Source organism: Mastigoproctus giganteus, chromosome 4 (genome assembly GCF_048544385.1).
Source record: "Mastigoproctus giganteus isolate SK-2022 chromosome 4, ASM4854438v1, whole genome shotgun sequence".
Classification (NCBI taxonomy): Eukaryota; Metazoa; Arthropoda; class Arachnida; order Uropygi; family Thelyphonidae; genus Mastigoproctus; species Mastigoproctus giganteus.
The window spans coordinates 103060159-103075007 of NC_143578.1; positions in this window are offsets into that span (position 1 = coordinate 103060159).

Genomic DNA, 14849 nt, shown 5'->3' on the forward strand with positions numbered 1-14849 from the left:
TTGTGTTAGGGTTGTTAAATATACAAGAACAGTAAGTCTTGATTGTTTATATAGTAATGTTAGAAGTGTCGTCAGTAAAATGAGCGAATTTGAACTGCTGCTTAAAACAAGTAACGCAGACATAGTAGGGCTTACGGAAACGTGGTGCCACCCGGAAATAGGGGATGATGAGTTTCAGTACGGCTTGTATAATGTATTTAGGGTAGATAGAAAGAGTGGTGGGGTAATGCTTCTTATCAGAAGCAGCCTGTGTGCGACGATAGCTTTCCCGGATTCAGACGTTTCACATGCTAGTATAGAATCAGTATGGTGTGAGATAGTTGGAAACAAAGGTATAATGCGAGTAGGAGTAATCTACAGACCAAGTGATTGTGAAGATTATGACGAAAGCCTCTACATTCAAATGGAATTGATTGTTTATATAGTAATGTTAGAAGTGTCGTCAATAAAATGAGCGAATTCGAACTGCTGGTTAAAACAAGTAACGCGGACATAATAGGGCTTACGGAAACGTGGTGCCACCCGGAAATAGGGGATGATGAGTTTCAGTACGGCTTGTATAATGTATTTAGGAAGGAAAGGGTAGATAGAAAGGGTGGTGGGGTAATGCTTCCTATCAGAAGCAGCCTGTGTGCGACGATAGCTTTCCCGGATTCAGACGTTTCACGTGCTAGTATAGAATCAGTATGGTGTGAGATACTTGGAAACAAAAGTATAATACGAGTAGGAGTAATCTACAGACCAGGTGATTGTGAAGATTATGACGAAAGCTTCTGCATGCAAGTGGAATGGGCAAGTAAGCGTCATTGTCTTATTATGGGTGATTTTATTTTGCCTCTAATTGATTGGAGAAAATGGGAAGGAAACTTGACATGGGGAACAAAATTTTTAAATCAATTAGATGACTGTTATTTGTATCAACCTGTCAGGGAAAGTACTAGAGAAAAGAATATCCTAGACCTCATCATCACCCATGAATCAGATGACATAATAGGGATGATAGTAGAGGAACCAGTAGCAGGAAGTGATCACGGGGTTCTACGGTGGATGATGATGAGAGAGGTAGCAGTAGTAAAAGGCAAAGGAATGGGTTTTAAATTCAGCGAACATTGAGAAGGCAATATATTCCTGCCTCCCGTCCAGGAGGTTGTTCCCTATCTCTGGGCAGAAAGGTGATCCGGGTGATGAGCTGGCAGCAGAGATCATCATAAAGCTGGCATTCATGCATGAGGTGGTGCTAGCTGTCCAGCTCTCCACCGCAGCAAGTAAGGTAATCTGTAATGCCCAGCTGTAAGTTTAGCCTTAAAGGCACCATGTCCTGTTAGCAGGAAGGTCGCGTGGAGTCTCGGCGTGAACCATGCTGGAGCCATTGGATAGAGTTTGCCAACTTTGGGGAAGAATCGTTTGGTGACTTTTCCCTTTGGGGAATTCTACCATCTGGTTTGCCAGGTTTGCATGAGATGATTTGTAAGTCTCTTTTTCTCAATCAAACGGTTTGTGGTAGGATCTGAGTCAAAGCCGGCGAAGGTGCAGGCTCTTCCCTTGGAGAGTTCATATAATACTCCACATTTAGCTACTTCGAGGTCTAAAGGTAAGGTTCCCGCCAGCACCTGCAGCGCGTGGGTGCTAACTGTTATGCAGGCCCAGGTTATAACGAGCAGCATGGCTCTATGGATAGAGTCGAGGATTCTGCGATTTACAGCTATGGTGACTTTGGTGTACCATGCTCCGGAAGCATAGGTAGCTATCGGCAGGAAGGCGGCTTTGTAAAACAGCTTGAGGGTCTACTTTTTCAATCCCCAGTCCCTTTTTGCGACTCCGGTAACAAGGGCTGTATAGCCCCGTATCTTCTTACGGATGTATTTCAAGTGTGCCTGGAAGGAGAGAGTGGGTTCCAGCATTACTCCCAGGTATGTAAGTTCCTTGGACAGTCGTAGTGTGATACCATCAATCTTAATCTGTGGGGGTCTCCTGTAATCTAGGGCACCCTTGAGGAGAATGGAGTCCGTTTTGGTTGCAGAGATCCTATGGAAGTGGATATTGGTCCACTCTTGTAGGATTTTAAGGGCATGATTTGCCTTTCTTTCCAGCTGGGTTCTGCTGTTTGCCTCTATCATCAGGATGAGGTCGTCTGCAAAGACTTGTGAAGACGCCTCTCCAATATCGGTATTTAGGAATTCATCCAAGACGATGTTCCATAACGTAGGTCCTAAAACGGAGCCTTGTGGACAGCCTCTGTTGATTTTTCTGGTGAGTATTTTATATGGAGCATTTACCATGATGAGTCTACTGGAGAGGTAGCTTTGGATTACTCGATAGAGGTTGCCTGGCATCCCACTCCCCCGGAGCCGGGCCAGGATGCTCGGCCGCCAAAGGGTGTTGAACGCCCCAGCAAAGTCGATAGAGATAGCCAGGAAGTATTTGTTTTCTGTGGCAGCTGCACGTGCAAGGATGTTCTTCAGGGCATCTACAGTCGATGTTCCCGGTCTAAAGCTGTACTGGTTTGGGGGACATTAGGTTTGCCTATAGGTAGTGAGCCTGTATTCTGGTTAACAGGAGTCGTTCCAAGAGTTTACTGCAGACTGTTAATAGGGCTATTGGTCTGTAGGAAGTCGGTTGGTCTGGTGGTTTTGTCGGATTTTTAATTATGAGTTTAATATTTGCTTTTTTCCAGTCCTTTGGATAGGTCCCAGTTTGGAGACATAGATTGAAGAGGTTCAGTAGCATATCGGCGGCTATCTCCGCCACCTTCCTGATGATTTCCGCTCCAAGAGGTCCGGACCTGGACATTTCTTACTTTTAATAAGGTGCGCAGCCGCTTGTAGTTCCTCTATTGTGAAATCCGGTTCCCTATCCTCTGTTCGGTAGTCATCATTCTCTGTGCACATCTTGATTTGTTGGGGTGTCTGTGGGTCTACATGAGGGTGGAAGGTTGCGTCCAAAATATTGTTAACAGATGCCTCCCAAGAATTGGTATCATCTCCATGTGTGTTATGGTGGTTGAAATTGCCTCTTCCCTGGGGAGTTTATTAGTGGTTACCTTGTAGACCACCCCCCAGGGGTCAGTGTTGCCAGTGGTTGCAACCAGATTTTCCCACGAGATTTGCTTACTTCTGCGTATGAGCGAGATGTACTGGTTTCTGGCCTCCTTGTAGATTTCCCGCAGTGCATCCACTTCAGGGGCAGGCCAGGAGCGTCTGGCTCTCTGGAATGCTTTCCGTTTGTCCTGGACTTCTCTTTGAAGCCTCTGGAGCTCCGGATCCACCATGGTACAGCGCCTGAAGCAGGTTTTCTTCGTTTTATGGCAGCATTCGCTGATTTAGTGATGATCGCTGTGACTGTTTTTTGGAGTTGGTCAGGGTCTTGGTTTGTTTGAATTGCAGCTTGCTGTGTATCTTTTTCTGCTATTAGACGGTTCAGGATGCCTGGACAACATCCGACCACCATGTGGTCGGATGTCCAGGCATCCTGAACCATCCAGTCTGTTATATTGTCAGCAATGTTCCTAGTGGCTAGGGAGACATCGATGGTTGATTCCCATCATAGGGTGCAGTAAGTCGGTAGTTGATTAGGTTGGTTTAGCACTATTATCGTTGATGTTGCTAGGAATTCCTCCAGGCACTGCCCATTCCTTGTCCCCTGCCTGTCCGGGGTATGGCTGTACCAAGCTGGTGACCTGCAGTTCACGTCCGTTCCTATTATTAGTTTCTGGTCAGGGAGGATATTTGTTACATGTTCTAGGTACCTTGTAGCCATCGTTATGTCCTCTCCATTGCGGCAATAAAGGGCTACGACATAGAAGGCTCCCAGTGCTGAGATAAGATGTGCACAGACTGCCTAGGCCGTGCAGAGGTTAGTGATCCTGGTAACTGTTATATCTGGGTTTCTGACCACAATAGCGGCCCAAGGGATTTCATTTTCGGGCTATATGATCTTGCATTGTAGGGGGTATCCCCTTACTTGATTGGCGGCTGCGTATGGTTCTTGGAGTATGATGATATCTGTATTTTCGTCGTCGGCTTTCATCCTGACCTGGTTGGCCACTGCCCTGGTTCTATGAGCGTTTAGCTGGAAGAATTTGATGACTTTAATGTTGAATTGTTTATGGTGTGGTGCCATAATCTGTTCTGGATTGGGTCAAGCTCTTGTATTTTTGGTATATGGGACACATGCTGTCTCTGAGGGAATGGGAGGCATCCATTTTCTGACTTCTGCAGTTAGCACAAACGGCATCTGTGCTCTTATTTGGGCAGTCGGTGAAGTTGTGGCCCTTGCCAGCGCAGTGGCCGCAGGTTCGCACAGCCTGGGAGCATGTATGCGACTTGTCCGAACTTGCAGCAGTTGTAGCATTTGATGATAGCCACATGTTCGCTGAATCGGTGGCCACCCCAATATATATAAACTCTAGTCTGATTTATAAGTATTTGCCAAGCTACTGGGCTCAGTTCTACAGACCAGCTATATCCTGAAAGAGGCCTCTGAGGTCGGGAAAACTCATGTCTAAAAATATATATATAAATTCATACACCGACCATTGAATAAAATTTAAAATTTAATATGACTACAAGCTTTACACAAAAATATTTACAATAAACTATTGCGGAATGCTAAAAACTGTAATAAAAGATCATTTACAATAAAATTTACTAAAATATAAAACATAAAAGCGCTAAAAACTTTAGCGCTTTTATGTTTGAAGGGAGCTAACGCTCCCTTCTTCAACAGTGAAATGACTTCCTGCAACATCTCCTTAAGTAGCAGGCTCACGGTACCTCCACACGTGGTATTTCTCCACGTGGTTCAATCGGCACATGGTCAGAACTGGAAGCGGAAATGTCTCGGGAACGTGGCAAAGAAAATCGTTCATCCGACCTTAATATAATTGTTTCAAAGATAGGATTAATACGTATATCTCTATTGATGGTATTCCTACTGGATGAACTAATCCGTAAACCCTCGAGCCATTTACGCTCCCAGTATCCATGTGCACGATCCAAAATAATAGCGTCCTCCGGGGAGATTTGATGCTGCTTCTCCCAAAAATGTTCGGCCACAGCAGACTTGTTGTATTCAGCGGTTCTTAGGGCATTTAAATGTTCCCCCAGACGATCCCTGAGCCGTCGTTTTGTTTCCCCCACATAACACTCCCCACAATCCGGGCATTCTATTCTATAAACCACTCCACTACTAAGATCTTTTGGTATGCGGTCTTTGACCTGAGACACAGCTGTGCACAGCCTCCGCCCAGGAAGCTGTACACAGCGTGTCCCATAACCCCGTAAAATTCTTGCCAGATGTTCAGTAAGGCCCGGATAGTAGGGGATGTATGCGGTGGCTACCGGAACGAACGACTCCCTACGTTCGGACACTCCTCTACTATATCTATCCAGGATCCTCTGGGGGTATCCGCACTTTCTAAGTTCTGCCGTGACACGATTAATTTCTTTTTCTTTATCCTCAGAAGTGGTACAGTGTGATCTTACTCTGTCAAATAAAGCTTTTGCAACACTATTCTTATATTGTCCAGCTTGTGCTGAATTGAAATGGGTGTATTGACCTCTACACATGGGTTTTTTAAAAACTGACGTCTTAAGTCTAAAACCCACCCTGGAGATCAATACATCCAAAAATGACAGGGTACCACCCGTTTCCACCTCTGAGGTGAATTGTATAAATTGGAAGAAGCTATTAAGCCAGCAAACGGCATCATCCTCCCTCCCCTTCTGGACCAGGGCAAAGGTATCATCAACATATCTTTTCCAGTTCCTAATAGGAAACGAACATCCACTAAACACCCACACGCGGATACCCCCAGAGGATCCTGGATAGATATAGTAGAGGAGTGTCCGAACGTAGGGAGTAGTTCGTTCCGGTAGCCACCGCATACATCCCCTACTATCCGGGCCTTACTGAACATCTGGCAAGAATTTTACGTGGTTATGGGACACGCTGTGTACAGCTTCCTGGGCGGAGGCTGTGCACAGCTGTGTCTCAGGTCAAAGACCGCATACCAAAAGATCTTAGTAGTGGAGTGGTTTATAGAATAGAATGCCCGGATTGTGGGGAGTGTTATGTGGGGGAAACAAAACGACGGCTCAGGGATCGTCTGGGGGAACATTTAAATGCCATAAGAACCGCTGAATACAACAAGTCTGCTGTGGCCGAACATTTTTGGGAGAAGCAGCATCAAATCTCCCCGGAGGACGCTATTATTTTGGATCGTGCACATGGATACTGGGAGCGTAAATGGCTCGAGGGTTTACGGATTAGTTCATCCAGTAGGAATACCATCAATAGAGATAGAGGTATACGTATTAATCCTATCTTTGAAACAATTATATTAAGGTCGGATGAACGATTTTCTTTGCCACGTTCCCGAGACATTTCCGCTTCCAGTTCTGACCATGTGCCGATTGAACCACGTGGAGAAATACCACGTGTGGAGGTACCGTGAGCCTGCTACTTAAGGAGATGTTGCAGGAAGTCATTTCACTGTTGAAGAAGGGAGCTGACGCTCCCGAAAGCTTCAGGTTTTTAGCGCTTTTATGTTTTATATTTTAGTAAATTTTATTGTAAATGATCTTTTATTACAGTTTTTAGCATTCCGCAATAGTTTATTGTAAATATTTTTGTGTAAAGATTGTAGTCATATTAAATTTTAAATTTTATTCAATGGTCGGTGTATGAATTTATATATATATTTTTAGACTACAGACCAGCTGACTGTGCTCGAGGACTTGGTCTTGATGGTGTGCTTGGGTGTCACATGATCATTTAGATTTTGATCTGGCAAATGTTTGGACAGATTTCTATGAAACAATTCTCTTGCGACCTCCTCGGGTTTGATTTCTAGGTCGTATATAAGGATGGAGGGCCCCTTCCTTCTTGGGGGTTCAGCTCTGAGCCCCAGGGTTGCGATCTTGGGGTTGGCTATTATTTCGTTTATTTCCTCTGTGGTCTCTGTTTCGATGAGCACGCCTGGATTCCTTGTCTTTCGTACCGATTTTATTTTCGTGGTCCTTAGGTCATCGGAGAAAAAAAAATATATATTATTTTAGGGTTGCCCGTAATTAAATACATTAACCCGTATTTTGTGTCTGTAAATTGCGTATGTTCTATGGTTGATTTGCCTGTTTTGCTAGACGAAAAAACTCCAGTTACTGGGGAGAAAAACCTTGCTATCTATGCCTCAGACCAACTAACTCAGCCACGGAGTGAAAAAAGCCCGTTAAAGTTCCTCGTGTCATCGACGGGATTCGAACCCAGGCCTTTTCCACCCGGTGTGGGGAGGACGGTGACGATGCCACTGTGCTACCCGCGCAGACTAGGTCATCGGAGAGTTTATCAATTATTGCCTGCTTAATGCCTTCACTAGAATGTTTGTCCACTTTATTAAGGGGTCTCAACATTACAAGGTTAGGTCGCCGAGTGGTGGATTTCTCCTCGGATTGCATTGGTTGGGTGGCTGTGTGGTCACACTGAGCCGGTGTCCTCAGCGCATCTGCATAGGAGGGAGCGTGCTGTGGCATATTTTTTGCTCCTCCTTCCTTATAAGCCTCCAGTTTAGCTGTGGGCTCTTTCAGATTCTAAGTATGTTTGGAATAAAACGGACTCCATTTTATTCCGTAAAGTAACAATTTGTCCTCTGAGGCCTGCAGAGATTCTGTTTCTCTGGTCCCTATATAGGTCTTCTAGAGCTGTCTTGAAAGTGCATGCTTGATCCAAGGGGGATCCCTCTGGGAGTGCAGGGTCCAGGGGGGAATCCTTCGGTTGGTTTCAACTTGTTTTCCTGGTTGTAGGGAGCCAGGATCATGATGAGCGTCCTTTGGTTGGCTTTGGCTTCGGCTTCGACTTCTAGTTTCTCTGTCCGAATTAGACTTTTTGATTTTTTTCTTTTAGCCAAAGGTGTCGGTTTAACTTCTTGAGTATGGAATTGGTGTTCAGGGTTAACTTGTTCACAGTCAGTCACAGTCTGTTTTCGTGTGGTTCTCCCACCATGTTTGTATCCATTTCGGATTTTCGAAGTTATCCGAATTAGTGAAGTCTAGACGCGTTATTTTATTTGAGGGCTCTGAGAGCTGTTGGAGGATATAAACCACTAGTCCGTGGGTCTATTTGTTGCCCGTGTGATCTGCAGGCGAAGATTTGGGCTCTTCCCCACTGGCAGTATGGGGGGGGGGAACAGCCTAGTATATAAGTGGCCCTAGGAAAACAGGGTTACTTTCTCTGGGGGTTTTTCTTGGCGTCGATAACAGTGGTGACATCAGTTTTTTTCACTACATGTGCGGTAACGCCCGATTAGAACTGGAGCAAAAAGCCAGTTGGGTATTGAGCAATATACAGACTTGAGCCTTGGTTCACAAGCTGATGATATCGCCGACGAAGTCGCAGTGCATGATGCTTAAAGGACTTCTTAGTCCGAACAGACATCCCACGGTAGGCCTTGGTGGGCTCTCCTTGGGCTTTGCTCCAGTGATTAAGTATCTGGGAGTCAATCTTGATCAGAGATTGAGTTTTATTCCTCATGCGAAGGCCATGAGGTATAAGACAAAAAAAGCTGTATGGGAAACTGAGGAGAATTACCCGAACTGACTGGGGTATCAAAGGTAGGAACTTAGACATCCTATATAAGTGCCTCTTTGTCCCCGTTATTACCTATGCCTGTGGAGCCTGGGGTCAGGCAGTTGACAGGTGTGTCGTGAAGCGACACTTGATGGCGGCTCAGCGTGACCACAGCCTGCCGCACTGTCTCCACAGAAGCCCTACAGATTATAGCTGGTGCAGTGCCAGCTGACTTGGTAGTTCTCGAGCGACTCCTGAGATACCGAACCAAGAATAACTTACTCATGGAGCTGATGGGTGTCTGTTGTTGCCCCGATGCGGGAAGAACTTACGGCAGACCCGACTTGAAGGTTGTGAGTAAGCGTATATCGCTAGAGGTCCGTTGGCTCTGGCAAGAGCGTTGGGCGACGTCCTCAAAGGGCAGAGCGACGATCGAGCTATTGCCTGACGTTTCGAAGTTGGAACAGATACGTAGGTGGTCTAAGCTTGGGGTCTTTCAGGCTATGGTTGTTACTGGACACGGACTTCGATTGCGGCTGCATCAACTAGGCCTCGCGGACAGTGATCGCCGTCGTTGCGGGCAGATTGAGGATAGCTAGCATGTAATTTTTCAATGTCAGCTGTATGACATACCAAAGCGAAGGCTTCTTAGCCGATTAGGGGTATCCTCTCCCCATGAAATGCAAAGGCTTTTTGACGATAAAAGTATATATAAAGTTTTCTTCACGTATCTAAAAAATGTAAATATCATTAGTAGCGCTCAGAACGCTACTTGAACCGATGGAGTCACTTTATTCCCGCATGCTTGCGGATGTTAGTATTTTTGTTGCAACTGCTTGTAGTTGCATATTTAGTTTTGTATTATATGTACATGGTACTTTTGGACTTCTATATTGATGTATATAAAATTTCTTTTGACTTCTAAATTGATATCGTTTTCTAGATTGTGGTTGGATCAAAGCAATCTTAATTCTATGAACTTAGAGCTAAAACAAGAGCGAAAAATTAAAAGATTATGGCGATCTGCCTCCACGGGGTTAGGGATGGTAAACTTTCCTGCTGCAGGGCGAGTCCTTGCCGCTCGAAAGACCAAATAGGTCGATGTAAATAGTTAAATTGCGTTACACTCATTGGAGCGTTCCCTGAGCAAAAGCTCAGGGAACGCTCCAATGAGTGTAAATATGATGATGATGATGCCTCCGGTGGGTGCGGAGATGGTGTTAGTAGCACTGACAGTGAATATACTCAAGCCCAGCTCCACGAGACTAGGGACAGGTACTGGGTAGCAGGTCCCTTGATGGAGCTCTCTCCCTGGCAGCAAAAAAAGGCTCTCTCCCCGGGCCTTTTTTTTTTACGCCTCAAACACACTGATACATACACTTGACAATACAGGCCCATTCGTAGAAGTTCTACTTGGATACAAAATATACAGGTGGAGATGAACGTTTGTTCGGGTTCCACCTTAGACATACATACATACCTAAACATCATTGCTGACCAGGTACACCCTTTCATGGCAACGGTCTTCCCCTCTGGCGGTGCCGTCTTTCAGCAGGATAATGCGCCATGCCACATCACCCGGATTGTTCGAGACTGGTTCGCGGAACGCGAGGAAGACTTCCAGGTATTGTCCTGGCCTCCAAATTCCCCAGACATCAATCCCATCGAGCATCTGTGGTTTTTGTTGGAACAGCAACTCCGATCTGCGGCGTCTCAACCACGGACCTTACAGGAGTTTAAGGATCTGCTGGTTACGTGTTGGTACCAGATACCACAAGACACATTTAGAAATCTTGTAGCGTTCATGCCTCTGTGAGTACGAGCTGTTTCGGCTGCATGTGGCGGACCAACATCATATTAGGTAGGTGGTCATAATGTTTTGGCTCATTGGTGTATATCGTATGGTACGAACATGTGATGCTTATTTGAAGTAGGCGAAGTCATGAAAAAATATTGATGAAAAATGTCTACCAGGTGCATTATTATACGTAAACTGAGACTAATTTCAATCAAAAGGACTGACGTTCATATTTTATTAACAGAGAGGTGTTGAGGTAATTCCTCCTGCGAATCGCCTTAGTGTTACCCTAAATAAGTAGCATTTTATCTGAAAGGGGAGTTTTTTTTTCCACCAAAACATCTGAGGCTATGTGGTTTGTTTTGCTGGCTGTAAAAACCCTGTTTTTCGAGGAGAGACTTGTGTAGCCCTCCTTTGTAGCCGACTAACGTAGCTACAGTGTGGAAAAAGTTATAAAAATTCCTGCCGTCTTGACGAGATTCGAATCCAAGACTTTGAAATTAACATCTCAGTAATGTGTAGAAGGACAGCAGTGGTGAACGCGAAGGCGGGAGTACTATTTATTTGTGGTGACACCCGTAGGTGACCTTTTTGGTGATTGTTGTCATCTCATCGGTGGGAGACCAGGCAGCCTGTTAGTATATTACCTAACAACTCAGTGACAATTGCAAATATGTAGCAGTATATTTTCGATAAGCACTACTTATATGGATCATTCGAATGAATTAGGTGTATAGAATAAATAGTTGGAATTTTCACAAAACGAATGACCGGAAAATTCAGAAAAGATGACGCGCCATTTATGACCAGTGCGTATAGACCAGCTACCTAAGGCGAGTCGGGTAGCTGAAGAACAACATGGACTCGTCCAGATTCGCTGCATTCTAGCGCCGCATGGAAGGTGCTATTAACTTTCTTTTTTGATCGGTAAGGACCGTTACTGATGATCTGGTTGTTTCATGGTGTGACATTCAGTGCCCATCGCTATAACAAAGCAATGGCAAAGCTAGAAAGCTTATGCCTGGCGTAATATTGTTCAGTGACAATGCAAAATCTCACACAACCCGTGATATCCAAGTTTAGGTGCAGGTGGGAAATGTTTAAATATCAAATTTTTAGCGCAGACATTATTTGCCCTACTATCCCCGCAATTTCGACTCATCGATGAAACACTCAAGGATCGCCACTTTCATTTGAAAAACGAGATGACGGAAATCATCATACAGTATATTCGTTTTACTTGTAGCCAGCTGAGTTCGACGCCGAAGAACCGTGTGTTCTAGAGCTGATTCGGGGCAAGGATGCTCTTAGAGTTTGAACAGTCTAAGAGTAGAAAACTTGCTTCTTGCCCTAATGGTAGCCGAGCATTCTGGTCTCTTGCCAAAGCTATTGGCCGCAACTTTTGCCCATCTCTGCTCTCACCTCTGTCCAAATCAGATGGTTCTGTTGTCACTTCAGCCAAGGATAAAGCTGACCTGCTAGCATCCCATTTTTCTTCCAGCTCATGTATTTATGATCTTGGTAAAACACCTCCCACCATTCCCAACACGCTCCATTCAATGCCTCCTGTGGTCTTCCGTCAAAAGGATATCAGAAGGATTTTGATGAATCTTGATGCTAAGAAAGCTCCAGGTCCTGATGGTATTTCTCCACTTGTTCTCAAAACCTGTGCTCCTGAACTTACTCCTATTCTTTGCCGCCTTTTTTCCCTTTCTTATTCCAAAGGTGTTTTTCTTTCTGCTTGGAAATTTGCTCATATCCAGCCAGTTCCCAAAAAGGGTGACAAATCCCTCCCATCCAATTATCGTCCCATTGCAATTACTTCTACTCTTTCTAAAGTAATGGAGAAATCAATTAACCGCCAACTCTTAAACTACCTAGAAAACCTTCCGGCTGATCAACGATCGCCAGTATGGATTCCGCCAGTGTCGATCCACTGGTGATATTCTGGCTTATGTTACCCATTTATGGACTAATTCAATGGAAAGGTTCGGTGAAACACAAGTAGTTGCTCTTGACATCTCCAAGGCTTTTGATCGTGTTTGGCATAAAGGTCTTCTAAACAAGCTTCCATCTTATGGTTTGACAACTGTTTTTAGTAATTGGTTATCCAGTTTTCTCTCCGATCGCTCACTGAGGGTGATGGTAGATGGCTCTCTGTCTTCTAACTTCTCCACTAATGCCGGTGTCCCCCAAAGTTCAGTCCTTTCCCCCAGTCTATTTCTTTTGTATATCAATGACTTTCTTCCATTGACTGGAAGTCCTATCCATAGTTTTGCCGATGATAGCACATTGCATTCAACTTTCCATTTTGAGAAACCTTGTCCTGCTCAATCAATCAGCTTCAACTTCTCGAAAATCTGCTACCAATTCCTTAAATGCCGATCTTCAGGTAATTCTCCAGTGGGGCAAAGACAACTTAGTTGATTTCAACCCTTCTAAAATTCAGTCTTGTCTTATATCTCGCAAAAAGGATTCTTCTGCTCCTATGCTTATCTTTAGTGACACTCCGATTTCTAGGCAAAATGATATATCTCTTTTGGGGATTACCCTGACTTCTAATCTTTCTTGGCACAAGCACATTACAAATGTTGCTTCCTCTGCATCTAAAAAACTTGGTTTTCTCTTTCGCTCTCGGCGTTACTTTTCTTCCAAACAGCTGCTCACTCTGTATAAATCGCAAATCCGCCCTGCTATGGAATATTGTTCCCACATCTGGGGTGGGGCCCCCAAAACCTCTCTCAGGCTTCTTGATTCCATTCAGAAGAGGGCAGTTAGGTTAATTAATGATTCATCTCTAACAGTGTCTCTCCACTCGCTTTCTCATAGACGTACTGTTTCTGCTGCATGCGTCTTCTACAGATACTTCCATGGGCACTGTTCTTCTGAACTGGCTTCTATAATTCCCGCCCTCTCTTTCAAAACAGTCCAAACACGTGCCGCCACCAGCCAACATCCATTTACTGTCCAACTTCAAACTCACAGGACCAACTTTTCATCTTCCTCGTTTATTCATTCAACTGCCGTTTTCTGGAACAACCTTCCTTCATACGTATTTCCTGAAAATTACAATCTACAGAAGTTCAAGTCCAATGTCAACAAATATCTTCTTTCGTCTTCTCAACCTCCAACCCAAGCACGGTACTAAGTACTATATGTTCTAATACCTCTCGTGTTTGGGGTTCACCTAAAAAAAAAAAAAAAAAAAAAACTAGTTGCGTCTATGAACGATTTCTTTCTAAAATCTATATTTAATGTAAACGTCCCTTATTCAATACGTATAAGGGTTGTTCACATTAAACACAGATTTTGTATTTGTACTCTAAAACTGAAGCAGTTCGTAGCGATGGTGCCAAAACATGAAAAATAAGTTTCGGAAGTTTATTGAAAGGGCTTTTTCTTTATTTTTATGGTGTTCCATAAAGTGTGGTTACTTGTATTTTGGATTTTGTGGGCCATGATTACTGTACAAATTGGGAAAATAGCCTCATTTTGTACGTAACGATGAGTAAAGTGGGTTTGTTACAAAGATATCTCATTGTTGTGGCGGTACTTCTCCACGAGTTACTAAGCCTTATCTTTATTAAAGTTAATTTATCGGAAAACAAGTTACTCCGAAGTGATGCATTTGTGCACTGGCGCGCGCCTAGGGTCCACTAATGGTTAAGGACCTAAAAGTTGAAACATACATCCAAATGAAAAATTTTGTAATGTTGAATCCTCATAATCACAACGTCAGTTGTGATTATGAGGATTGAGTTGAGTCACATCTACTAGATACACATGAGGAATATTTAGCCTTAACTGATTTTGCCCAGGGATTATTTACCAGGCGCCAAACACTAACCGCCATATACAGAAGACCTTAAAGGAATGAGACAAAACAAACCTGCAAATAGCAGCGAGATGACACAGAGGAGCCGACTATACAGACCTTGGACTGTATAGTCGGCTCCTCTATACAGGGTGTTTCAGTTAAACGTTTCAGAACTTCTAAGAGGGGTAGGGTACATCCTGACAACTCGAAATCATATAGCAATGTGGGGTCGGAAATGCTTTCCTGAAGCGGTGTTGTACACAGAAGCACCATAAAGAAAAGAGACCGTAAGTGAGAAATCGTTTTAATAATACATGAAAAGAAGCAAAAGGTACATGGATTAAAGTAAGTGTTCGAAGTTTCTTCCACGGGCTACAATGCACGCCTCACATCTCCGACGCATGGACATCCGAACATTCTGGAATACTCCAGGCGAATTTCGAATTTCTTCGGCAGCTACTGCGATTTTTGCAACCAGCTCCTCAGCATTGTCAACAGGGGTGTCATAAACTAGCGATTTCATATGACCCCAGAAATAAAAATCAAGACATGATAGGTCGGGTGACCGAGCAGGCCACCGCACGGGACCACCACGTCCGATCCACTGTTGACCAAATGTGACATCCAGGTAGTTACGAACATCTCCGCTATAATGGGCAGGGGCTCCATCGT